Source organism: Saccopteryx bilineata, chromosome 1 (assembly GCF_036850765.1).
Source record: "Saccopteryx bilineata isolate mSacBil1 chromosome 1, mSacBil1_pri_phased_curated, whole genome shotgun sequence".
Lineage (NCBI taxonomy): Eukaryota > Metazoa > Chordata > Mammalia > Chiroptera > Emballonuridae > Saccopteryx > Saccopteryx bilineata.
The window spans coordinates 323,461,034-323,488,859 of record NC_089490.1 but is presented as its reverse complement, the minus strand read 5'-3'; positions in this window follow the sequence as shown (position 1 = coordinate 323,488,859).

Genomic DNA, 27,826 nt, shown 5'->3' with positions numbered 1-27,826 from the left:
TTGCCCCAAATCCCCAGGGAAGCGTGCTCCACTGCTCGCCAGGCACTGCACTCCTTCAATACTTGGGTTGTTTTCCCTTGAATAATTGTTTGGCAAATAAGTTTGTAAAATTTGTGTTATTTGATTTTGCTCACTTTTGTTGTTAAAAATGGCCACGGCCCACATGATAATGCTGCCAGGTGATACAGCTAATTACCTTCATGCTTGGGAAGGGGCTTGGTTATGCTAATGTGTGCGGGAGGAGGGGTTGTCATGCCAAAAAGTTTTAAAAGAAGAAGAGGCCACATTGTTGCAGAGAGGAGAAGCAGCCAAGATGGCGAGGTGCTGAAGGGAAACAAGAGGTGAAGGGCTTTGTGAGCTCTGCTGAGCTAGTGGGGCCTTTGATTCTAGGAAATCTGGGAGAAAGTCAGTGGCTTTTGGGAGCTCTGAATGGAAAGGGAAGTGTTTTCCTGCTGTGTGTATTTACTCCACGAGCCGGTTGCGAGGCTAGAATAAAGATAATGGAATGGCTCACCAGTTTTGGGATCCACAGTTTCTCTACTGTCTATCCTAATTCAATGCAAACCTGCACCTGCCAGGTGATTGTGATGGCCATGACTACTGGCCATACAATAATGCTATCAAAGTCCTTGCTAAATTGTTTTAGCCTTGTCATTGGACAATTTTGACAACAAGATGGGATCTGAAGAAAGCTGCTGAAGATATCAGGGAGGGTCGTAGATGAAGGTGAAGATACAGAGCCCTTTTGGTTTGCTGCCTCTTTGCCCCTCTCAAGTAAGCTCTCTTGGATTAAGATTTCTCTAATCTTCATTCTGAGCCCTTTGAGTTTGTTTGTCCTAATCTTTTCAGGTGGAAAACTGGGTTGTGAGATATTTTTCATGGTGAGACTAAGTAGACCACAATATTTGGGTTTGTGGCTGACATCATATGCAAGATAAGGGCCTTCCAAGGTCCTTATAGGTCTCAGAAACTGTGCATAGGCAGCCACAAACAGTAACCCTGCTTGAATTAAGAAAAGTTATTTCAACAAGGGAGAGTAATGGGTACCCCTAAATCTAAAGAAGTCAAAATGGTAGCCATTAGGGGACTCACAAAAGTCTTAAGGTAACTTCATGCATAAATAGCTGGGAAACTTGGAAAAATAAGAAATTTGGACTTTTTTTTTTTTTTACAAAAAGCACATTAGAATTTAAGTAGGCACAAGTCAGACTATTAAAAGACACATGAAAGAAAGTGCTTATGAAAGAAATAATGGATCAATTGCTAATGGGGATCTTAGAAGCCAAAGCTGTAAAATTGGTGGTCATGGGTCAAGCAAGCTGTTAGAGAACATGGCACCAATCTCTAAGACTTCTATGTTAGGATAAATTGGTCACAGACCAGGTTAGATTGACACTAGGTCACCCACCAATGTCAAGGAAATTTCCATGTCTTGAGGTCCACTATAAAACACAACAAAATCCCCAAATCAGTGGCATATCCTTCTTAGGTATTAATTTGGTTCTGAATGACTCAAGGCTTAAGTAAAGAAACGAGATCCCCAGGTTTTAAATAGTTAAATGCAACAAACCTTATTTTATGTCTAAGAACTCTGGTTGCAGAAGCTGTAGATATCTACAAAATGGCAAATTCTTACTCAGAAAACCTAGAATCACAATGGGTAGCTCAGTTGGTTAGACCAGTGTTTTTCAACCAGTGTGCTGCGGCATACTAGTATGCCATGAGACATGGTCAGGTGTGAGTATAAATACATTTAGAAACTATATTATTAACTATATGTATAATATGTACTGTGTTAGAGTGTCATTTTGTGTCATTTTGGTAGGTGGTGTGCCCCAGGATTTTGTAAATGTAAAAAATGTGCCGCGGCTCAAAAAAGGTTGAAAATCACTGGGTTAGACCATCATCCCAACATGCCAAGGTTGTGGGTTTGATCCCTGGTCAGGGCACATACTGCAATCAACCAATGAAAGCATAGATAAGTGGAACAACAAATCAATCTCTTCCTCTCCCCACTCCTTCTCCCTCTCCCTCTCTAAAATCAATAATAAAGAAAAAAATAGGTTGAGGGCCATAGTTGGAAGCTGATATTCAGAGCCTGACAACTTTTGGGGGGGGGCTTTCTCCTTAACGTTAAGTAAAACTACATAACTAGATGGAAAGAAAAACATTCCAAAGACTAACAGCTCTAAATCTAAGCCACCAGAATATTGATGTCTATCTCAGTTGAAGATCTTCTGATATAAAGAAGCAAATTAAAGACACTGTAGTGTATGGGTGGGTCAGCCTTTTAATGTCATTCAGGTTGCAACTCAGTTAATTTAGAAATTAACAACTGTTTTGTCTTATAAATTAGCTCTTTTAAAGAACAGAAATGCAGCTCTAGAAGCTATTCAAAACCCATCTGTCCTTTTTTTTTTTTTAACAACTTCAAACCTCCCTATTCATCTCAAAAGGCTTGTAGGTATTGTTAAATATCTGAATTGATGAACCAAAATTCTTTCCCTGTGCCTTTGAAATGTAAATCTTCTACCAGATCTTCTCTAAGATATTTTATCTAGATTATTTTAGTTTATAATCCAATATTATATTATTTATCATGTAGTCCAAATTGTTACATTTTTGGTTATTAATTTTCTATTGTATCTCTTTGACACCCTATCATTGAGATTTAATGGAATACATCCTTACATTCTGGGACTCTAAGAAACTCCTGGCTCATCCTGTATATTTCCTGCTTCAGCCATAAAATCTTCTGTTTATTTAAGGAGCCATGGTTCCTTCTTTTGGAGAATATTATGTAGAAACCAATACATGGGCACAGGTATGCTCCTTACTACCAAGGTGTTATTACTTCTAGCCCTCTCAGCTAACAGAGAAGGAAATAAGTTGGTTATATGAATCTCTCTCACTCTCTCTCTCTCTCTCTCTCTCTCTATCTATCTATCTCTGTCTCTGCATTTCAATATGTGATCATCCCTATTATATTAAGACAAACATGAATTTATCCTGGCATCTCCAACTCTAATTCAGTACCATATGGAACACTTACAACTTTTATTCTCACTTATCTGTAACCTTCCTTTGAAATGGGGGTAAATCTAGCTTCTATCATCCATCAACATTTTCTTAACTATTCAATTTCATTATAAATATTTAGCAGTATCTGAATTTTTATCCATATTCCATGGGAAACAAGTCTATTGAGTAGAGTGCAATGCTTATGTCCTGCTTCTTTTGCTTTAGTCTTTATTTTGAACTCAACTGTTTGCCAACAACACCTTATTCATCATCTCTTTTGGTGAGATTATAACACAGATTGTTTTGTCATTGTCTGCTTTCTATCCTGACATTCTGTGTGCTCCAGAATTATTTTTAATTTGTGTACATTAAGATTCATTCTGTGTGATGTGAAATTCTATGTTTTCTGACAAATATGATATATAGTATCATGTATTCACAATTACAGAATCATTCACAATATTTTCTCTTCCCTCCAAATTCCACTTTGCTTCACCTATTGAACCTGTCTCAGTCCTTGTCTTTATTGTTTTACTTTTCACAGAATGTACAAGTTGACTCTCAGTGGTAGGTAGCCTTTCCACACTGGTTTTTTTCCCTTAGCAATATCATCTAATATTTAAACATGTCTTTTTTTAGTTCATTTTTTTAATCCTTGAATAATATCCCATTGTATGAATGTACCATATTTGTTTATTTATTCATCTATTAAAGAACATTTTGGTTGCTTGAGTTTTTTATCATAATGAGTAACAATGCTATAAACATGCAGATTTTATGTAGGAATTCTTTATAAATTGAGGAATCTCCATTGTATTTGTAGTTTATTGAGAATTTTTCCCATGAATGGGTATTAGATGATCTCAAATGCATTTTTTTGCATCAATTGCTATAACTATATGATTTTTTTTTGCTTGTTAATTTGGTGGGTTACAATTGCATTTTAAATGTTAAATCACTCTGTCTCACTGAAATAATTATTGCTTATTTTCAGTAGCATTGATTTATTCTCTAAGTTTTATTTCATCTTATTCAGCTTGTTTAGCCTTCTTAATTTCACTTTTCAAAAATCTAGTTTCTTAAGTTATAAGCTTATAGTATTGATTTTAGATCTTTCTTTCTAATATAAACATGTAATGGCATAAAATTTCCTCTAATGACTGATTTCAGTGTATCTCACAAATATTAATATTTTTCATTTTCATTTAGTAAAAATATTTTAAAATTTCTTTTGAGATTTCTTTGATCTATGGGTATTACAAAGTATATCGTTTACTTTCCAACTATTTAACAATTTTCTAGTTATAGTTCTATTATTGATTCTACTTTAATCTCACTGTGGTCTGAAAACATACTTTGCATGGTTTCTGTTGTTTTAAATTTGTTAACATGTGTTTTAGGGGCCAGAATTAATGTCCATCTTGGTGACTGATTTATGACACAAGAAGAATATGTATTTTGCTGTTATTCAATAGATTATTTCTAAGTGTCAATTAGATCAAAATGTTGAATAGTACTATTCAGGTCAACTATACACATTCTAATTTTGTGCCTGCTTAATCTATTACATTATAGTTGACCCTTGAACAACATGGGGGTTAGGGGGACCAATCCCTCACAAATGAAAAAATCCACGTAATAGCTACAGTTGGCCCTCGACATCCACAGATCACCAACTGCAGATCAAAATTACAGTTGACCTTTGAACAGTATGGATTTTAATTTTCTTTTTGCAATTTTATGTTCTTTAAACTTATTTTAGAGAGAAAGAGAAAGAGAGAGAGAAAGAGAAAGAAACAGCAATTTGTTCTACTTATTTATGCATTCATTGGTTGATTCTTGTGTGTGCTCTGACCATCGATCAAACCTGCTAGCTTGGTGTATTGGTACTATGCTGTAATCAACTTCAGGGAGGAAGGGCTCAAAGGGCTGACTGAGTTAGTTTGAAAAAATAACAAACTACAGTTGTGCAGTCCTTTATCAGTTCCCTGAAATAACTTACAGCACAGACAGTAAAAGAAAGAAAGAAAGAAACAAACAAAAAACAACAAGATATGTGAACAGTCAAGGACAAATGGTTCAAACCTCTTCTCATGCCTGCTCCCCTCCTGGAGACACAAAAGTCACGTAGGTCTGAAAACAAAAAAAGTCAAAGAAATCGGGCACTTGTTATGTGAAAGCTAAAGACTCAAAAGAACTAACTTTGAAAAAACTCATGTTTTATTGCCTTTTTTGGGTCACGCTGCTCTGCTGGCTAAAAAGTCCCCCTTTCTCCAGCACTTGTCTGAGTATTTTTGTCCTCAGGGAGTCACTCCTTTGTTCCTGCAATAAACTGAGTAACTGGCCAGGGCTCAACAGCATGGTTTTATACTGTGTTTACTTATCTCAGACTCATAAGTGACCTTTACTTTCAAAGCCATGCTATTCAAGGATCAATTGTAATTACTAACAGAAGTTTATTGAAATATAATACTATAATAGTTAATTTTAGATTTCACCTTTTGGTTATATCAACTTTTTTCCTTCTTTACTTTGATGCTCTGTTGCTAGGTGCATAATGTTTAGAAATTTTGCATTTTCTTGAGAACTGACCTGTAAAGCCAGTATCCACCATCGTGGCCATTCACATGCAGGTTCCCATTGGATTTGGGCAGAACAGTAAAGAAACAATGGAGCCAAAAACTGGTGGGCCATAGTCTTTAATCCTAGCTTGCACCCGGCAGGCAAGTAAAAAACACACGCTGGGCTCCAAAACCCACTCACATTCAGTGCTCACAAAGCTACTGACTTATCCGAGTTTCCTAGAATCAAAGGTTTCTAGCTCACCAGACTTATTCACCTCTGTTCCCCGTCTCCTTCCTTCTCCAGCGTCAAACTGCACAAACTGGCCTTTCACTCAATACTCCGCCATCTTGGCTGCTTCTCCTGGCCACATGGCCTCTTTCTGCTCTCTTCTCTCTGCTCTCTCCTCTAATGATAATCTCAGGAACCAAGATAGCAAGCTCCCATTATGCCCCCATTTTATAGTGTAGATTCAAAACCTTTAATCCAATATACAAAATAGGGAAGTCTCTAATACCAAGTCACTTCTCTGAGGCATGATTGGATTGTACCGCCCCACATCAAAAAGGGTGGGAAAGGCTTAATTCCAAAACCAAGCCCCAGGCTACAAGGATTCTGCCTGCCCACAGCCTGCCCCCAACACACATTAATATCACCTGGGCAACAGCCTCCACGTGGGCAGTGCCATCTTTAACAAAGTGAGCATAATACATTTTATCTGTCCAGCATGACCTTTTAACCATTATATAATGATATTTCTTCTTGTTCTGAAGACTTTTTTCCCTGAAATTAATTATTATATATTTATATATTCTATATGTTTATATATAATTAATTATTATAGTGTTACATGTTAATTAGTAGTAGCATGGTATATCTATCTCCATATCTTATTTTTAACCCATCAGAGATTTTATATTTAAAATATCTTTTTAGCAACTAATACTCATTTATTAAAATAGTAATGGTGACTTCAATCTTTACCCTTGGCTTTGGACTGATGCAAGTAATTTGCTTAAAAATCTTGGAAGGATTGTACATATTAATGAGACACTTGCAAATTCTTGTGTGGATATGATTCCCCAACACAAGTTTTTTTTTAGTGATTCTCAGAACTTTGGTAGGTATTTAAACTGGTCCTTTCACTTGGAGGTTCACATCCTTTCTACTGTTAATGAAGTCAGCACACACCTTCTCCAGGATATGTTCTACTGGGTAATGGGAACTGAGTTAAACAGGACTTTGAAGATTTTTAAAAATATGGCTAGTGTTGGGCAGATAAAATATATTATGCTCACTTTGTTAAAGATAACGTTGCCCACGTGGAGGCTGTCGCCCAGGTGATATTAATGTGTGTTGAGAATCCTTGTAGCCTGGGGCTTGGTTTTGGGATTAAGCCTTTACCACCCTTTTTTGATGTGGGGCGGTACAATCCAATCATACCTCAGAGAAGTGACTTTGTATTAGAGACTTCCCTATTTTGGTATATTGGATTAGAGGTTGTGAAGCCACACTATAAAATGGGGACGGAAGGAGAGCTTGGGCTCTTGGTTCCTGAGATTATCATTAGAGGAGAGAACAGAGCAGAGAGCAGAAGGAGGCCACGTGGAGTAGGCCAGGAGAAGCAGCTAAGATGGCGGAGTGCTGAGTGAGATGCCAGTTTGTGTGGAGTTTGTATCTGGGATAAGGAAGGAGATGGGGAACTGAGGAGAATAAGGCTGGTGAGCTAGAAACCTTTGATTCTAGGAAACTCAGATAAATCAGTAGCTTTGTGAGCACTGAATGTGAGTGGGTCTTGGAGCCCAGTGTGTATTTTTACTTGCCCGCCGGGTACAAGCTAGAATTAAAGATGACAGCCCATCTGCTTTTGGCTCCTTTGTTTCTTTACCGACTGTCCGAATCCAATGCGAACCTGCATGGGCCAGGCTGCTCTGATGGTGGCTCTGGCCCTGCCTACTGGTTTTACAGCTAGAAGTTCGGCTGTGTGTCATATTTGCTTAGCAGTAGGCAACAAAAGGCACAAATTTTTCTGTTATTCTTGATCTTATTTTCCTTGTAGACTTTGATCATTTCTAAGTACTCCTCTCCTGAGAAAGTCTGTCTGGAAGCTTTTTCAGTTATAATTCACCCTTGGTGGTGTGATGGTAATGTGTGGAGGGAAGCATTATATATTCTTATAATTAAAAATCCATGTTTTAGTGGACCTTTGTCCCTGGGTTGTGACTTTAACAAGTGTTTCTTAGCTTTGCTTTTTCTGCTTAGGTGAAACAGGAAATAGGCTAGGGGAGACTGCAGTCAGAGAAATGCCCTTCCCTGAGATGAGATAGGGTCTGGTAAAGTCTTTTCCCCTGGAAAGTAGAACTGTGTTATAGATAATACAGTTATTTCACAGTGGTTTCTTTTCTCCTTCCCTGGCCAACACCACAAGAGGATCTTTTTTGGCTCTTCATCATAAGAAGCTGGTGGGTTCCTGGAAGTAAAATGTACAAAAGTGTGAGGCTGCCCTGAGTCTGCAACCCCATGAGTTTGTCACTCTTTACATTGTCCACATTCAGCCTCTGTCATTTCATCACTATTACTACAGAAATGCTTTCTTCCTGCAGCTTCTACTCCAGCTAATGCTATCTTATCTGTGAATCTCTATATCTGCTCATTTCTGGGTGTTGTTTTGCCTTGCGATCTCAGTTCTCTGATGGAGCAGAACAAAGAGGTTGGTTTTCATTTTATTTTTTATTTTTAGCTTTGTTTCTTATATAAGACTGGGTTGATGACCTCTAAGCTTTTAACATGTCAGAGCTATGTTCACTCCTCATTTCTTCAGTTTTCAATAAACTTTATCTGAACTCAAGTGTCTTGGGTGTATCATGCTAGCTGCAAACATGATCCTATTACCATTTAATTTATAATCCCAGTAGAAAAGATATACAGTTAAATTATTTTGGCTATTATTTGAATATTGTACACTATGCACATAACAAAGGGACTTGTGTTTCTAGAGTGTTTCTTTCTAAAGATAGTGACAATTTTGTTCAGATCTGACAATTGATAAGGAGTTTTCTAGCAAAAGGGTAGAAATGAGTATTCTAGAGTAGGGGAGATCATTGTAGTAAAAGCCTGAAGCGAGTGGATATGATGCTGATATGACTGTAGTTCACAAAAATATGGCTGGTGAGGAGGAAGAAGCAAATAGGCAGCACCATAAAAATGTGGTAATAAGAATTCTTGGGTCTCAGTGTGCTAGCACCTTTAATAGCCATTGGTAAATAAGATTTTTGGATCAGAAATATGAGTTGGGGGTCATCCCTGACAGATTTCTCATTTGTGATTTTAGAAAATTTTTTATCTCAGCTGTATAAAATTTTCTTATGTATAATCTTACATAACCAAATGGTTTTTTGTCTACATGATCAAATAAAATAATGGTTAGATTGTTCTTTTTAAAAATATTTGTGTGTACTATTAGACTATTATTTTTGAATACTTCTAAGGATTGTACCATTCACTTGTTATTTTCCTCACAGGTATGAGAAGGTGATGTGATTGAGGATGAAAGGGTGAGAGAAGATGCAATCTGCCATCAGTTCACCCTTCAAGAGGTCAGTCCGTGCTGTTATGATTTCATATTGTTCCTTGCTGTACTGTTCTCTGGCTTCGTCCTCAGGTGATCATTCTGCCTGTGTTCCTAAGAGCTAATGTACTTTGTATAGAAATTAGATCTCAAGATCCCTAAAATTTTGGGAACATTTAGTCAGATGTGGGTCTATTGAGAAAAAAGAGTCAACAAGATGTACTAATGGACTGAGTATAAATGAGGAGGCAAGAGAGGAATTGAAAATGATCATGTCATTTACTAAAATTTCAAACACAGAACAAGGGAAAGTCATTTTAAGCATTTTGAGTTTGAGATGTTTTTAGAAACCAAATAGAAATATCATGAAAATATTTTTCCTATCCTAATCTAAAGTTCAGGGAGAGATCAGGGCATGAGATTTACATTTGGTAGTCATCAAACTATAGGTGATATTTAAGGCCAGAAGAACTGAATGAGATCATCAGGAGAGACACTATAGATAAGAAACTAAGTTCAAGAACCAAACTCTGGGGCATGCCAACACCTAGAAACCAGGACAAGGCTAAGTTTTCTACAAAGGATACTAAGAAGGAATGGTCAACCAGGAGGGAAACCAACAAGGACAAGAAGTATGAAGTTTCTTGAAGGCAAATGGAGTAAGCATTTTAAGAAAGAAGGGATAATGGTCAAATACAAAAATGTAAGGTGATCTTGCAGAGATCACATTCAGTGAGATAATAAGGTCAAAACTTAATTGGAGTGAATATAAAGAGAAAGTGATGAGAGAGGAAGTAGAACTATGACATTCAAATACTAAGAGTAATGATGGTGAGACAGTAAGACACGTTGTAAATAATAATTATGGAATTATATGTAACATGTATCCAAATATGTACTATACTTAAAATGTATATATAAAATGGACATATGCATATAGATATTATATATACAATTATATACAGATAGATGATATTGTATAGGAAACACATATTATATTTAGAAATGTATATGACATTTTTATGGGAAAATAAATTTAAAATGCTATAATGTAGCATTTGCTACATTACATTTGCTATAATGTAGTATTAAGTGAGTGACCTTCAGTGATTTTTTTTTTTTTTTTTTTTGCATCAGAAACATATATATGCAACTTCTCAACTTTTTCCCCTACTCTCAGGTACAGGAGAGGAAAAATTATTAGTGAGCTCATGTCCTGCCTGCTGTTTTTGGATTGTTGATATAATAATCATAATTAAGTTTCACCAACCACAGGAAAAACTTAACATTTCTTCTAGAATATAAATTATCAAAAATCAAGAAGTAAATCTTAAACTTTGCATGAATAGTGAGGGTTTTTTCAAACTTGACATAAACAGAAAACAGCTCTGTAGGTATTTTTTATATCTTTTCATTTTTATTCTACATGATTTTTACTTTGTAAAAATTAGAAATTTTGAATACATACATTTAAGAAATTACATTGGATGTTTATGTGCTAGCTTAAGTCTTCAAAAAACCACTCATAGTTTTGTCTCTTAAAAAATTTCCACCAGCTTCCAATTTAATAGAGCAAGTAGAGTACTTCTATTGATTAGGAAGTCACTGATTGACACAATCTTGTGAGATCTGCTTTTCATTTGTAATGAAACAATACTGTATCTCTCTTTTTTATTTATTCTGACAACCCTTAACTTATTACTAGCCTTACCTGACCCATCATTAACAATATTTATTGTTCTTTACATCAGGTAGAGATTATGTTTTCTCACCGCTGGGTTCTTGTATGATTTCCCCAGAGATGTGACATTGGTTTCTAGAATATAAGCCATCTCTTTCATAAAAAATTAGGGCTCACAACTGCAGTAACTCAGCCCAATATGCTGTATATTCAGTGAAAGATCTATCGCAATGCATGTGAAATGGATTGAAGTGATAGATCAACTCTTATAGCTGATTATTCCCTGGGTTTTGGTATGCGAAACTTTATTATTCATGTCTAGTTTCAGGAACTTAAAAACTTAGCTCTTCCATCCTATTTTGAGGGCTCACTGGTTTAGTACTTTACAGTTTTCAAATGACTTCCATGTACTTTGAATCATTTGAAATATACATGTTAGAAAGATAGATAAATTAGTTTAGGCTCTTATATTCTCATTCATAACCCTATGATTATGAAACAGAACTCAGAAATCTATTGGAAATCATTCTTATATATCATATGGAAATAATTATTTGATATGTTTATAATATTGATATTGGGAAAATAATTCACATACTGAATAGTTGTACTTTCAACAGGGTGAACATGTTAGATATGAGAAAAGTTTACTATCATTATGGGCACATCCCTTAATTTTTTATGGTGCTGGTCTAGCTGCATTACTGCATTGTCACTTGAAGTCCATTGTCTGATAAAGTTAATTATCTTAAGAGAATAATTTAAAGTATATTTATATCCTAGAGCTGTGGCCAGATAGCTCAGTTGGTTAGAACATCGTCTTGATATACCAAGGTTGTGGGTTCAATCCCTCGTAAAGTGTATAATTTGAAAAAATAAAGCATTTCCTTCTGGATTATGAGTTCAAGATACGTATATATACATTATTTTTGTTATTAAATGTTATGAGTGCTAGATACTACATCAGGCTCTGGAAACACAACATTGACTAATAGTCCTGTAGTTAAAGGATTGAGCATCTATCTAGTGGGGAAAGCAAACTCATAGTTATTAATCATACAGCACTAAGGATGCCATTAAAAAGTCTTGAGAAAAGTGCTAAGGACACCCAGGGGTGAAACTAACACTGCACAGGGCAGACAGAAAGACTTCCTAGATGGTGATATTTGGATTATGGCTCCACCTGTCCCTCCTTCCCTTTGAATTTTCTCAGAAAATTAGTTATTTCATGCCTAAAGAATGTAAAATGCCAAAATTTACATGATAAGATCCCTTTAATTTGGTACTCTAAAAGGATATTCACTATTGGGAGCGCTACCAAAAGGCAAAGGAAGGTAGAATAGCTCCCTTGGAAAATGTATGGATCCTCTGGTGTCCAGTTTATTTTTAAGGTTTTTAATCTTATGACCTCTCCCCCCTACACACACTTTAATGATTTCTATTGTTTAGGAAACTATTTTAAGGTACAAAATTGCCCTTATCTATAGCTACCTACTTACTCTTCATGCTTATTTTTCTAATTTACTTTCTATTGTTAGCTGGGGCAGTATGGTGCAGGCATTTTTAGAACCACCTGGAATAGAATGTGTCTCATTAACCATTACTCTTTTGAACGAGCAGTATCTGATTAAAACAATTCATTTTCTGTGAAAAAGTCCCATAATCTTAGTAGTAATATAACATTAATGGCAAAGTTCTAGTTTTAAAATCTATTTGGATGAGTTCTGCCTCAGTCACAAGTGAATAGAACAGAACTATTCACTTTCATTTCCCACATAAAATTAATAATTAAGGAAATATACCTGAAGAGGACTTAAAAGCAACCAAAAGGAAAAAAAAAAAAGAACAAAAATGAACCAAGCAACACTGGTGATTAGCCTTGAGCACTCGTTATCTCTTGTGAGAAAATAGAAGGAAGAGATTACATTTTGAATGACCTACATTGGGCCACCTAAATGCCCACAGTGCTCTGACCCCACTGCAGGAAGGTTCATGGTGTCAAGAGAGTTTAATTGTTTCTTCTGAATCTATTGGCTTCCGGTACCCAAATGGAAATGTAGTGGAAAAAAAGGGGGACGAATACAGGAGGTAAAACCCAATTAATTTCAAGCTGTGAAATTCCTATAAGCTTTTTTTTACTGATTTTATAATGGTTCACAATTTTCCTGTGTGGAACTAGTAATTTTGCTGCGCTCGCCTAATTATACTTACCATTTGACATTTTGGGGTTATCTAATAATGGAGTCGGCCAAGCTTTAGTATTATGCATTTCATGAGTGAAAGGCAAAAAAATCTTAAAAGACAGGCTGGCTTGATTTAATTTCATTGAATATTAGCATTTTTCAAAAAGAAAGCAGTATTAGTGATGGAAAGTGTGCTAAAACATTGCTGGTTTGCTAATAAGAAAGAGTATATTTTTGCCCCCAAATAGCAATGCTGTTGAATAAAACTTCAACACATACAAAATAGCAACATCCTTTTTCTTTATGAGTCTCTTAATTTCTGAATATTAGATTTATTATGGGATGAGAGAAGAGTAAAAAGATAATAAGTATTAAAATGACTGATTAGTAAAAAAAAAAAAAGAAGGTAAACAGCAGTAGGATTAAAAAGAGGCAAAAGGAGGTGGTATTCTTACTCTCTTTGGGGAGAGAAACTGTGAGTGGAGGAAGCGATTCTCCGCACAGTTTAAACAGGTAATAGGGTGTGTTCAGAAGTGCTGGGTTGTGGCATTTAATGAAATTCTAAACTCTACCTCCTCTCATTAGGTTGATTCATGGAGTCAGTAACAGAGGAATAACTGGCAAGTTTGCCTGCTGTGAAAATGACCACGTGGTCCACATCTGTTTGTTTACACTCTGCAAAAAGGACCTACAAAATGCAGTCCTTTATAGATCTTCCTCACTTCTTTTCATTCTATGACTGCTCTGAGGTTAGGTTGTTACCTGCTTGCTACCCTCATTACCTACGTGTGTACTACATATGTGTAGACATTCCTCCTAAAAGGGCCTCTCCTATTATTTTTTTGTCTTTTTCCATAGAGTAAAACTGAATATAAGTTCACAAGAAAAGATGTGACAACAGCTTTTTTTGTGTGTGTGAGGTTGGTAAATTAGTGGCAGAAGGAAAATTGTAACCTGTGATTATTTTTTATTTTATTTTATTTTTTTGTATTTTTCTGAAGCTAGAAACGGGGAGAGACAGTCAGACAGACTCCCGCATGCGCCCGACTGGGATCCACCTGGCTCGCCCACCAGGGAGCGACGCTCTGCCCACCAGGGGGAATGCTCTGTCGTGACCAGCGCCACTCTAGCGCCTGAGGCAGAGAGGCCAAGGAGCCATCCCCAGCGCTCGGGCCATCTTTGCTCCAATAGAGCCTCGGCTGTGGGAGGGGAAGAGAGAGACAGAGAAGAAGGAGAGGGGAAGGGGTGGAGAAGCAGATGGGTGCTTCTCCTGTGTGCCCTGGCCGGAATCGAACCCGGGACCTCCACACGCCAGGCCGACACTCTACCACTGAGCCAACCGGCCAGGGCCTACCTGTGATTATTTTATCTAATATAATTATGCTGAAATAATAGTTGAGCAAAAGGATTTAATGAAGTCTATATTTAGCCTCTGAAATTAAGGTGATTTTCTTTTTAAATTCACCATCGTTATTGTGTACACTTATCTATTTTCATCTAACAATAGCTAAATGACACCATCCTCAGGAAACAAGATCTTTTTGTAGAATAACCATAAATTCTAATGTCTTCCCTTTTTCTCCTGGCCTCAGAAAGAGATTAAGTCCCTTTTTATTCAATAGTTAACTTACTTATTTCCTCTCTTTAGGGCTGCACAGGTGAGCTCTCAGAGGAAGAAAATGTAATGAGCTGGATCCCTGTCTAAGATAATATGGGAATTTATTAGATTGAAAAGAAAGGGTTTCCCTTTCATCCAATGAGCTATTCTTATTTCCTGTGACATTTCTTCCCAGGAATAAGCCTCTGCATAGCTTTTCTTGATATCTTTAAAACTATTATTTTTGGAGGGTGTTGGTCAAATAAGTTTTTAAATATGATATATATGTTTGCTCGCTTATAGTTTGTATTGGATGTGGGGGGACAGGCTGTAAGCAGGCAGGATTCTTATAGCCTAAGGGTTGGTTTTAGGACTAAGCCTTTCCCACCCTTTTTGATGTGTGTGGTGCACTCTCATGAGGAGTTGCATTATGCCTCAGATAAGTGACTTTGTATCAGAGACTTCCTTGTCTGTATATTGGATTAACGGTTTTTGTTTCTACACTATAAAGTGGGGCAGACCAGGAGCTTGCTCTCTCTCGGTTCCTGCTATCACCATGGCAGGGGCCTCCCTGAGCCCTTGCCCTTTGTGGGAAAAGCTAGTTTTCTGCTTTTCCCTTGTCTTCTCTTGTGGTTTGCCTGTCCTGGTGAGACACCAATAAACAGAATGGCCCACTATCCTCTGACTCTGCCATTTCATTACCGACTGTCCGAATCTAATGCGAACCTGCATGGGCCAGGCTGCTGTGATGGTGGCCGTGGATACTGGCCATACAGAGGGGGAAGGGGATATGCTGTAGACATAATATATAAATAGCAGAATTCCTTGAATATCTATTTTTATGAATTTTATGAAAATAAGAGATTTGGAGTTGTATTAGTGGGAGGAATATAGCAGCATGAAAATTGTAGAGATACAGATTTGTCTGAAGTTGCTCTCTTGAAATGGTCAGAAGTGAGAAAGGGTAGAAAGCAAATGTAGTCCCATTTTGGCAGGATGTTCCTATTCACATAGATTTCCCACATTAGTATAAGGCAGAGAGGCAAGCTAAAGTCCAGGGTGATATTCCAAGATGGGTAGACAGCAGAATGGTTACCTTAACTCAAACAACAGCTTTTAGATATCTATGCCTGTGTTACCGCAAACTTTAGAAGCTTACACAAAAACGTTCATATGTCACAGTTTCTGTGGATTAGGAATTTTGAGTAGATTCATTTGGTTCTTTGCCATAAGGATGTCTGCACAGCACTGCTTGAGTGTCTTGACAGCATATCAGCTGGCTCCCCCATAGCATGTGATCTAAGGAGAGAGCCAGGCAGACGTGATAATGTCTAAGTCTTATTTCTGAAGTTGAATACTGATCAAATTGCTTCCTTTAATTAAGTAGTGAAAGTTACTTACTGTTGGGGCTAAGAATAAATCTGTGCCAGGGTGACCATACAGAAGAGAAATTTCAACTTTCTGCAAACAATTCAGCCTGTGTCTAAATAATAAAACATACTTCCTTTCCTGTGTTGGTTACCATGTAAACTTACCTCCATATTGTCTACTCAAGGGAAAATCAGTGGCACTGATAATCCAATATCAATTAAAAGTACATTATAAGTGGGGGTAGGGCAGTGAGTAATTGCCTTTTTAATTAAGTCTGGTCAAACTGCAATTAGTCTGTGTTCTCTGAGAATACACCTGTTAAAAGAGATGGTTCAAATGAGGCCATCAGGACGTTGGAAGATAGATGGAATTTTCAAAGTTTCTGTAGACAAACTACGAAGGTTTTCATTCCCATACAGTAGTCAAGATTAAATCCTCTTAATTGTGATTAACTTGTCAGTAAAATGTTAATATACTATGTGTAGTTTTGGATCTTTATGCTTTTTCTGTAATGTTGATAATTTAACTTTAGCATAGGTTAATTTTGAGTCATTTTACTGAAGTATTAGAAACAGAAGAAACTGATAAATTGGATTAGACAAGGGAGATAAAAGAAAAGGCAAAGTATAAGAAAAGATTTTGGTAATAAAACTTCTAGAGAGTTGAAGAAGCTGAGGGAAAGTCAGGATGCCCGTTAGAACTCTACTCCTGCATCTCTGAGGAGTGAGTGAGCTGAGCCGGTTTCCATACCTGCTTCCAAGGAGCAATTAGGATCTCTGAGCTCTAAACTCAGAAAAGCATTTTGCATTTGAATGGAGGCTCATTCATTAAGTTCACTCATTTAACCAATATTTATGAAATGTTTACAGTGTGTCAGGTGGCTGCTATTATTTTTGGACTTTCAAAATTTTAATAACTACAACAGAGTTAAACCACTTTATAAAATCTTCTTGCCCTGGCTGGTTGGCTCAGCAGTAGAGTGTCGGCCTAGCGTGCGGAGGACCCGGGTTCGATTCCCGGCCAGGGCACACAGGAGAAGCGCCCATTTGCTTCTCCACCCCTCCGCCGCGCTTTCCTCTCTGTCTCTCTCTTCCCCTCCCGCAGCCAAGGCTCCACTGGAGTTAAGATGGCCCGGGCGCTAGGGATGGCTCTGTGGCCTCTGCCCCAGGCGCTAGAGTGGCTCTGGTCGCAACATGGCGACGCCCAGGATGGGCAGAGCATCGCCCCCTGGTGGGCAGAGCGTCGCCCCTGGTGGGCGTGCCGGGTGGATCCCGGTCGGGCGCATGCGGGAGTCTGTCTGACTGTCTCTCCCTGTTTCCAGCTTCAGAAAAATGAAAAAAAAAAAAAAAATCTTGTTCTTTCTAAAAATGAAAATAAAAATGAAATATGAACTGTACGTTGCCAGTTATTACCAATTAAGGTGTATATAATATAAATTTTTTATAATGAGTATGACTTTATTTTAGTTTTATGGAAATGCAATGTGTGAGGCTTTCACATTAATACTCATGATCTTGTTCTTCTAATTCTGTTTTACCTGTAAGCAGTGGTGGGATTCAGTCAGTTCGCACCAGTGTGGTAGAACCCACACCTAATTTTTGTTGAGTTTGGCAAACCAGTTGTTAAAATGGCACTTGTACTCAGGGTTCTCTCTAAAGTGGGCGCCTGGGCAGCTGGCCAATGTGGACTTATATTCCTTACTTTTTTTTAACATTCATCTGTGCAACAGCATATTCTAAGCACTAGTAGTAATGTTCATTCTATCCATAGGTGAAAAAAATTTGATGAAACTATGCTTGTAACATTTATTTATTCATTTTATAAAACTCATTATACCTCTGATGAAATACTACATTTTAATTCCTTTGTGTTTATTACTACAGTAAACAAATATATAATGTAAAGAAAAAAAAATGCCAAACAACCAGGGGGTGACAATTTGTATTCTTTTTTTGTCAGGTATTATTTAATATTTTTCATTAATATTTTAAAACCCTTTCTTATAATCTAGTTATGTGTATCTCATTTATTATACTTATTAATAAACTACCTTTCAGTATATCTTTTTTTCATACTTAAAATGGTCATTAGGACAGAGAACTGGTTATTAAATTATTTGAATCCCACCACTGCCTATAAGGTCTTCTGTATTCAACACAAAGGTTTTCAGGAGGCAGTTACATGCTGGTAGAGGCCTTTTGAGCAAGTGATTCTTCTGCAAAAGTATCTTTTCTTCTTTAGTACTTTGTCCAGAATTATTTTTTTATTATTATTATTTTATTTTATTTCTTTTGTGGCAGAGAAACAGAGAGTCAGAGAGAGGGACAGATAAGGACAGACAGACAGGAAGGGAGAGCGATGAGAAACATCAATTTTTCGTTGCGGTTCCTTAGTTGTCCATTGATTGATTTCTCATATGTGCCTTGACCAGGGGGCTACAGCAGACAGAGTGACCCCTTGCTCGAGCCAGTGACCAGTCTCAAGCTGGTGAGCCTTGCTCAAACTAGATGAATCCGTGCTCAATCAAGCTGGCAACCTCAGGGTCTTGAATCTGGGTCCTCTGCATCCCAGTCCGAAGCTCCATCCACTGCGCCACCGCCTGGTCAGGCCAGATTATTTTTTAATATAGGCCAATATCTTTCTGAAATTTAAGGTCAAAAGACTATGTACATTCTGTATGAGCCCAAGCTAAGTAATTTTTCTCAGTTCATTGGCAATGCAGCTACAGATTTCAGGATTATCATGAAAAATGAGAAACTTGTTCACAAACTAGGTGAAGGACTGGTGGTCAGTACTGATCACTTATTAATTTCTCTAGAAACTAAATTTCTCTCCCTCCCCACCAAATGATCTCTGAAATGAAAAATAAAATTTTCAGTTTTAAAACTAAATTTTTCTCCTTTTCATTTATTGCAGGTGCTCACTTGTGGTGGGGTGACAATAATGAAGCTATACTTCCTCTAGCTCTCTGTGATTTTTTATAACATGGCAGAAATAGTTGGTTTCATTGATTTCAGTAATCTATTTGCTATATTTACTTGGGTAAATATAATTAAGAAAGTACCTTGGGCATTGAATTTCTTTTGAAGCCATTTAAATAAATAAATAATTTTAATGATTTAAAGTACTCTAAGCTATTTTTTAAATGTTTGTGCCCTTAGATCGAATACTTAAATACTAATTTTTATATATCTGGTCAATATACAATTTGTCTTACACTCGACAGAAAAGGAAAAATTGGATTCTTATTTAGAGAAGGAGAATTAAACTCATGGAAATTATAGAATTTTATGCAAGTTTTGTACTTATTTCTAAGCATATTTTATATTATGTGTGAAATTGGGGAAGAGAACTAAAAAAAGTAGTTAATTTTAAATTATAAACCATTTTAATGTATTCCAAATTAATAATTTTCTTAGAAGGCTAATGCACTATAGATTTGGGGAAAAAATTAAAAAAGAATTATAGAACTTCACCCTTTCTCTTTCCCAGGATTAATTGTATCTAATGGTAAATGAATATATTCTGTATTAAAATTATTAAATATCTCTCAAAATTTCTCAGCACAAAGAACAAAAGTATTATGAACTGAAAAATGTGAGGCAAAATTCAGGCCTGTTAAAACTGGTGATGTTATATCATATATGGCATAGTTTGAAGTATAATATATCATGCCAAAAATCATACATCAAATATGTAGACAGTGGAGCTCAAGGAAAGGATATGGTCATTTTTCTGTTTCCATATCATAAATACAGTCAAATTCAAATAGACTAGAACTCAAACCACCTCTCTGGTGGTCATATTTTGCTGAAAATTGCTGGATGTCTTTTTTAAGCTATTTAAAGTGTAAATTTCTCTTTGTTTTGAAAATTTTTCAAACACTTGTTTAATTTCTTGGATGTAAAAAGTAATATGGGAAATTCTGAGCTTTGAAATCTTCAGTGTTCTTCCTCTCCATTTTGTTTATGTACCCACGTGCTCCATTTATAAAGAGGATAAAAAGCTTATATCACAAGTCCTTTTGTATCAGAGCAGGTAAAAAAAGAAAGCTGGCAGAGTTTGCATTTTGTCAGATGGTCAGTTACTTATTCTTCCACTCTGGGCATCAAAATTTTCTTTTCAGCTATCACCTGTGCCCGTCTGTACAAAGTGTATGCTTTTATTTCCTGTAAGGCCCCCATTACTGTGTCCAGCCACACTGGCTTCCTTTCTCTCCGTGAAAAGGAACTGGGATATGCCTGCCTCTCGGGCTTTGCCCTTGTTATGTCCACCAGTAACTCTCTTTCACCACAATCATCTTGCATAATTCCTCAACGTTTATCATCTATTTTTACCATCACAGTGTTTGAGGACTTCCTTGACTTCTCTATTTGAAATGTAACTGCCCCTGGCACTCATCCTCTTGCCTTCTTTAATTTTCTCCACTTCAGTGTTTCCCGTTCATTATGATGTAAATTTTTTTTTTTTTAACTTTTTTTTTTTTTTTTTTTTTTTTGTATTTTTCTGAAGCTGGAAACGGGGAGAGACAGTCTGACAGACTCCCGCATGCGCCCGACTGGGATCCACCCAGCACGCCCACCGGGGGCAACGCTCTGTCCACCAGGGGGCGATGCTCTGCCCCTCCGGGGCGTCGCTCTGCCCCGACCAGAGCCACTCTAGCGCCTGGGGCAGTGGCCAAGGAGCCATCCCCAGCGCCTGGGCCATCTTTGCTCCAATGGAGCCTCGGCTGCGGGAGGGGAAGAGAGAGACAGAGAGGATGGAGGGGGGGGGGTGGAGAAGCAAATGGGCGCCTCTCCTATGTGCCCTGGCCGGGAATCAAGCCCGGGTCCCCCGCACGCCAGGCCAATGCTCTACCGCTGAGCCAACCGGCCAGGGCCCCATTATGATGTACATTTAACTTACTCATTATGGCCTTTTTGTCTTTACTATAGTGTAAACCTTACAAGGGAACGGGATTTTTTCTTTTTTTGCTCATTGTCTTATTTTCAGGACTTAGACTAGAGCTTATCACATAGTGAGGGGCTACAAATATTGGCTTAATGCTATTGAATAAATACATGTAAAACTATCTGAAGTATTGTTTAATTCTGAATGTTTCAAAGACAACAAATATGATAATTAATGTTTGGCTGAATCACAATATATAGTCAGAAAAATCAGTAGTTTCCTGGTAAGTTAACTTAAAAATACATAATGAATTTCTGCACTCTGCAAACAATTCCTCCTCTCTGATGAATTGTAGAAACCCAAATTTAGGTGAATTTAAAGAAAACATGTCTAGACCAGGTTTTACTCTGTTTTTTTATTAAGTAGTCTAGGCTTTTCATTATCAAGGCTTTTGATATACTTTGAGACAGTTCACGTCATTCTCTCTGGACTTGAGTTGTACTGTATTATTACTTTCTCATTTTGGAATATATGATACTAATTACTGAAAATTCTCTCTATCTTTTTCTCTCTCACATTACTTTTTAAGATTCTGCCTTTTCCCGGCCAGTTTGAACAGTGTGTTGATAAAAGGAAATCTGCAGAACCTCCCCAAATTCTCAGGCTTAGATCTCAACATTCCTGGCTTCACTCATCCACACATTTTATCATGGCTTGGGGTTTTACATCTCCTTTAATGACTCCTCTTTCTGCTCACTTTCTCTGTATGTTTCCGTCTTGCTCAGGATTTATCTCTTCCTCCAGCCTTGGTTCTATCTAGCCTATTGAATTAATTCTTCCTCTGAAAACTCCTCTTTCTTTCCCTCCTTCAACAATGTATACCTGATTTTCAAAGGAAACCCTGCTGGCTGCGTCCAGGTCCCAGGGTATTTCTTCTATTACAAGTGCTTTCATGAGCGAGCCTCTCTTACTTGTATTATTTAGTCCTTGTAAGTGAGAATCGTATAATCTTTTTATGAAACTCTTCAAAGTTCAGATTCAGTACAAAATCTGAATTGATTTTATTTCTATGGCTCCAGTTATGACTGTTTTAATGGAATGTAACTTATTCGCCAGCATACAAAACCATCTGCAGCTTCCTAGTACCTAGAAACATCAATCTCAGCCATTGCATTCCTTTTGACGTGTGTGTGCACACTCTTTTCATACCTAAAACTTTTATGTGGAACTTTCTATTCACATTTTACCACTGTTTTCATTGTTCAGCTGCCTTTGAGGCCCACAACAGTGAAAGGAGCGTTTTCTAAGCTGGCCTTTGGTAATGAAAAAGTTGGTTTGTGCTATCTGGGATTTGTTATAGGAACCATTGAACTCTATGGTTCTTTCACCACCGCATGCACTTTCTTCCTCTGACTCCTCAGGTTTACTATTTAATCATTTAATATTTTACTATCTTAAAGGTAATTTATCTAGTTGTTTTGTATGCATTCTCTACTGGCTAATCACTTTAGCCCATTTACAAAAACTGATTGTAGAGCTAGGCTTATCATTAAAGTTGAAAACTTTAGTATGACTTTGAGCAAATTATTCTCCCTTTAAGCTTTGGCACTTCTAAAATTAACTGCTGAGGTAAATCAACCTGCTTGCAGTATGAGTTATCTGTGAATTGTAGTTCTATTATACTTCAATCTGAGCGTCTCTATTTTAAGATTAACTACAACTAACTTATGAAAACTCAAGTAAAACTTGTTGAGTAAATTGGGTTTGAGATAGAACTGAAACATTCAAGGAAATTTGAAATATTGAAAAGCAGGTGATGTCATATTGGGATTTCTATTATATTAGCTTATTTTTAAATCACAAAAACTAAAAATTACAAAGCAGTAGATAAGGGTCAAATAAGACAATAGCTAGCATATAGCAACAATGACAGGTAGGTTTCCTTACTTATGATTTTCATAATATTTAAAAAATACATTCTTAATAGGTAGGCTTGTATTATGAAAGTGAGTAACTTATTTTGGATTTTTATGCCAGTACAAAAACAAATGAGTAATATGTTTTGTATAGCAGAAAATTATTGATCAATATTTTGTGTTCCAGTGTTAAGTATTTGAAGTCTGTAATTTACTTAAGATTTTCCATTTGCCATTTTCTTCTGCTTCTCAGAATTAGTGGAAAGCAAAATATTATCTTCCAAATATTTTAACATGTAATTTGGAGAAGTTTTCATTTTTGGCAGAATAAATATGTTTAATTTTCTGAAAGCAATAAGAAATATAAGTAATGGTGACCCTTGAATGTTTCTGAAATGGGAATAAGAGACTTTGCCTGAGGCATGGGGAGCATTGTGCAAGGGTAGAGGGCATTATATGGAGTGGGACACTTGAAACCATGTCAACACAATAAATTAAGAATACAAATTAAAAAAAGAAAATAAAACAGTGGGCAGAGCTAATGCTCATGGCTATCTGTCAGAAAGCAAATGTCAAACATTCATTTACTCTTTGACAAAACCCAGTTAATTTAAGCAAGAGTAAAGGTAACTGAAATTATGCATGGAATTCTAAGCAAATGCAAGGAAACCTGAACATTTTGATTTATGATAAATAAGATATTTTGTTCCTAATCTTCAGTGTATTCATATTAATTTTCAGTGGAGCATTCTTGTTATTGAGAGATTGAGCTCAGTCCCTTGTCATGATGGCCAAAAATATAGTGGAATTAGACTAAGGCAAATAACCAATAATCAAAGTGGATTGATATTCATACCACTATTTTATTCTTCCTTTCTGCTCATGGGTTGCTATACTTATAATCAAATAACTCAAATAGATTTTTCTTAATTCAATTTACTTTTACAAAGCAAAATATCACTGTTTTGTGAAGCAAAGTCAAAGTTCCTCTTACCGAGAACATTAGATATCTTCTAATGTGGACTATTTGTTCCAGGTGTGTCTGTAAATAGCTCTATTATTGGTGAAAGATTTGACTCATCTCTAAAGTCATAGAACAATTAAATCAAATTAGTTAGTTCAATCTATTAGTGTAGTGGTATAATGGAGAGAAAATGATCTTTGTTACTCAGTAATTTTAGATTAGAATTCAGACTTTGCTCCTTGCTGGCTTTATAGCTTTGGCCAAATTATTTAAACTCTCTGAGCTGTAGTTTTATCATGAACAAAATGAAAATTATAATACTTAACATCTGTGTCAGGAGGATAAAATGAGATAAAATATATGAGAAGGGTCTATAATAAAGTTAGGTACTTAATGGATATTAATAAATGTTAATTGGTTTTCCCTTTGCTTTGTTCTGGTTCTCACTCTCGAGAAACACACACACACACACACACACACACACACACACACACACACACGTTTGACTAAAAGTTCATTTAATTTATTTACTGGTTAACTAATTTAAAATGGTCAAACTGGTTTTGTACTCTTGCCCAAAATAAAGTGGAAAGCACACAGTGTGTTTCATTAATATTTTGGAGATTTTTATGATGTTAATGACTTTCTCACTCCATTGATATTATTTATATCCCAAGTTAGGTTTGAAGATTAGCATAAGCATACTTTCTTGATTGTCTAAATAATAACTGGTATATGATAGTAAAAATAATATTAAGTGTGATAAAATTGATGATGTAAATTATTCCCTGCTGTGATGGGATTGCACACATCATGTAGCTGTCAGAGGATATGCAGACCCTGGGCTCCTGATATTGTAGTTGTGAATGAATAGCTCATTTGGTTCCTTGGGCTTGTTCCTTGAGTCTCTCATCTTTTTGGTGCTTGTCTCCAAGTCTTTCCTCTCTCAGGTTAGAAGTTATAGTAAAGCAATGGGAAAATCTTTGGGTTTGTGCAGGCTTTTTATTTCACAGAGCCCAACCAAGTAGAAGGTTTCTCTGTCTCCTTGTTTCCATCTGTATATTGAACCCTCATTCTCCAAAATAGGATTTGGGTTTTTGTTGTTTTTGTTGTTGTTTTGATTCTTGAGAAGGGCCATTTTGATCTTTTCCTCTTAATTCTACCCATCGTTCTATAATCTGAACAAAAGGAGAAGTATACCACTTTTCAGCATTCTCACTGAATTTAATTCTCTTAGCCACAGTTGGTATAGTTATTATTATAAATGATAGTTATCCACAGAGTTAGAGCAAAAGGTTTGAAAATATTCCATAGTTTTATAATTGTTTTCCCTGTATTTTTTTTTCTTATTTCAAAAGGGCTTCCAAGGGTGGATACCAAAATCCACCAATGCCCAAATCCTTCATATAAAATGTCACAGTATGTGCATAAAACCTAGGCACATCCTCTTGTATGTATACTTTAAATGATCTCTAGATTACTTATAATACCTAATTAAATATAAATTCAATGTTAATAGTTGTTAACTGTATTATTTAGGGAACAATGACAACAGAAACAAAGCCCGTACTTCTTTAGTTTTAGAGTGAACATCATATGCCTCGTTATGCAGCACACATCAGCAACTATGTAACTTTTTTCTGAACATTTTCAATCTATGGTAGGTTGAAACTGCAGATATAGGAGCCTACTGTGTGTTCTAGATTGGTATATAAAACTAACATTAAGGTTAAATTTTAGGTGCTCATGTCACCATGTATGACATCAACTACTGTAATTATAAACTTTTAAAGACCTCAAACATCAAGACATAGAGTAGCCTTACGAAGTAGAAATAAATCCTAATTCATCATGTTGTTTTATCGGGCTAGCCATTAACTCACAGTATGAATGCGTATATGGCAAGGACCTAATTATGCCTCATAATAAGAGAAGTAGTACACAAAGATATTTAGATTATAGTATCTATCCTGTTACTGTTCTCTACCCCCTTTTTAAATGACTTATGGATAAACATTCAATTTTATTCCTGTAGAAAGCATGTTTACATGTAAATTAAGCTCCTATTATTTTCTCCTTCAACATTCAGTAGTAAATTAAATTTTATTACTTCTTTGTTTCATTGATTCCACAATACAATGATAACCAATAGTGGTTCCTAAGAATAGTTATTAGATTATCAGTGGTAGTAGTTGGCTAGGCAGTAATGGGGGATAAGCATAGAGAAGGGGCTGTTAGTACTATCTCCTATACCAATGGTATAGGTCTGACAGATACTACAATCTGCCATTCCTATTGTTTCCTGCAGTGAAAAACAAAAGCACAACATAACAGAAATACACAAACAAAAAAATAATTTTTATGGCATTAGGTATGTAGGTATGTATAATAAGTGAAAATTACTAGTATACTAAGGCTAACTTTATCTAGAAAGTTTTTCTTTCATGGTTTGAGCTATAGGTTCTCAACAATGTGGCCTACTAAGTTTTTTGAGTTCTAATGCAAAAAAAAAAAAAAAAAAAAAATACAGAAGAAGAAGAAGAAGAAGAAAAAGAAAAAGAAACTTTTAATTTTAAAAAAATTTTCTGGCCTCAGAAAAATTTTAATATATAAATAACACATAAAATAATAGATATTCAAATATCAATAAATTTCTGAAGTCCTATTTTTGAAAATATAAGAAAACTCTATTAATGAATTTTGTGCAATAGGATATGTAGTAATTATAGAAATACCTTGGAGATATTTTGGGTTTAGTTTCAGACTACTATTAATACAATACAGCATATATCACAATAAAGAGTTACACAAAATTTTTGCATTGCATATAAAAGTTATTTTTACCCTATACTATAGTCTTTTAAATGTGCAATAAAATTGTCTATGAAAACAATATAAATACCGTAATTGAAAAATACTTATTGCTAAAAAATGTTGATCATCATCTAAACCTTTAGCTAGTCAAATAGCATCCTTTAGAAGGTACATGGGTATAACACACATGCTAAGCTCCTTATGTGTACAAAAAATATCTCATTTTGTGAGTTCATACCTGTTTTCATAACTTCAAAGTGTTTGAATTAGTATAAATTCTTTCAAAACATAATGTAATATTAACAATGATTGGAATTGATTTTTCTCTGATCTTATTTTCCATGAATTCATCAAATCTTTGAGTTTCATTGGTTAGCATCTTGCATAGTTGTAATAGTAGCAATAGCAGCAGCAATAATAACAACTTACAGTCATTAAATACATACTATGTGGCAAGCATTGTGTATGAATTCTATGTGCTTTATTTGTATCATGTCATTGAGTATTCTCAGATACCTTGAAAAAGAGCAATACACTATACGTTACTTCTGTGACTTATATTTTTCATTCAAAACTATTTTTTGAAACTCATCCATGTAGATGCCTGTAGCTATAGCACATTCATTTGCAAATACCAAATTGTTTCAATCTCTTTTTTGACAGTTATATTTTCACTATTATTGGATGAGATCCCTTAACTCCACATTCTTCCAATATTTGTATTGTCCGACCTTTGCATTTTTGCCAATTTAGAGGTTGTAAAATATCTCAAGGTTGTTTTGTTTTACTTTTTAAATTTTTCTAACTAAGTTCACATTGTTCATTGGATTCCCCAAATGAGTAAGGTCATAATGTGAACTGAGGGACAGAATTGAGACAGAGGAGGGATCAAAGGGACCAGAGGAAAAGAGAACAGAGGCAAAGGGGATGATAGGATGGGATAAAGCTGAAGGTAAGCGGGGAGGGCGCTATGGGGAGGGGGGCAAGGGAGATGTTGAAGTGAAATATGGGGAAGGGGGATGCATTCGGGGCAACACTATAATCTATGTAAATACAATAAATTAAAATCAATAAAAAAATTTAAAAAAAGAAATAAAAATTTTTTTTCTAACTAAGGAAATTGAACACATTTTAAAAATGTTGTCTGCCCATATTCTCTTTCTATGAAAGCATTTCATTTCTTCTTAATTATTTTAAGTTAATATTTGAGATTTTACATATTCTCAATACTTAATGCTGATTATCATTGTTAATACCTG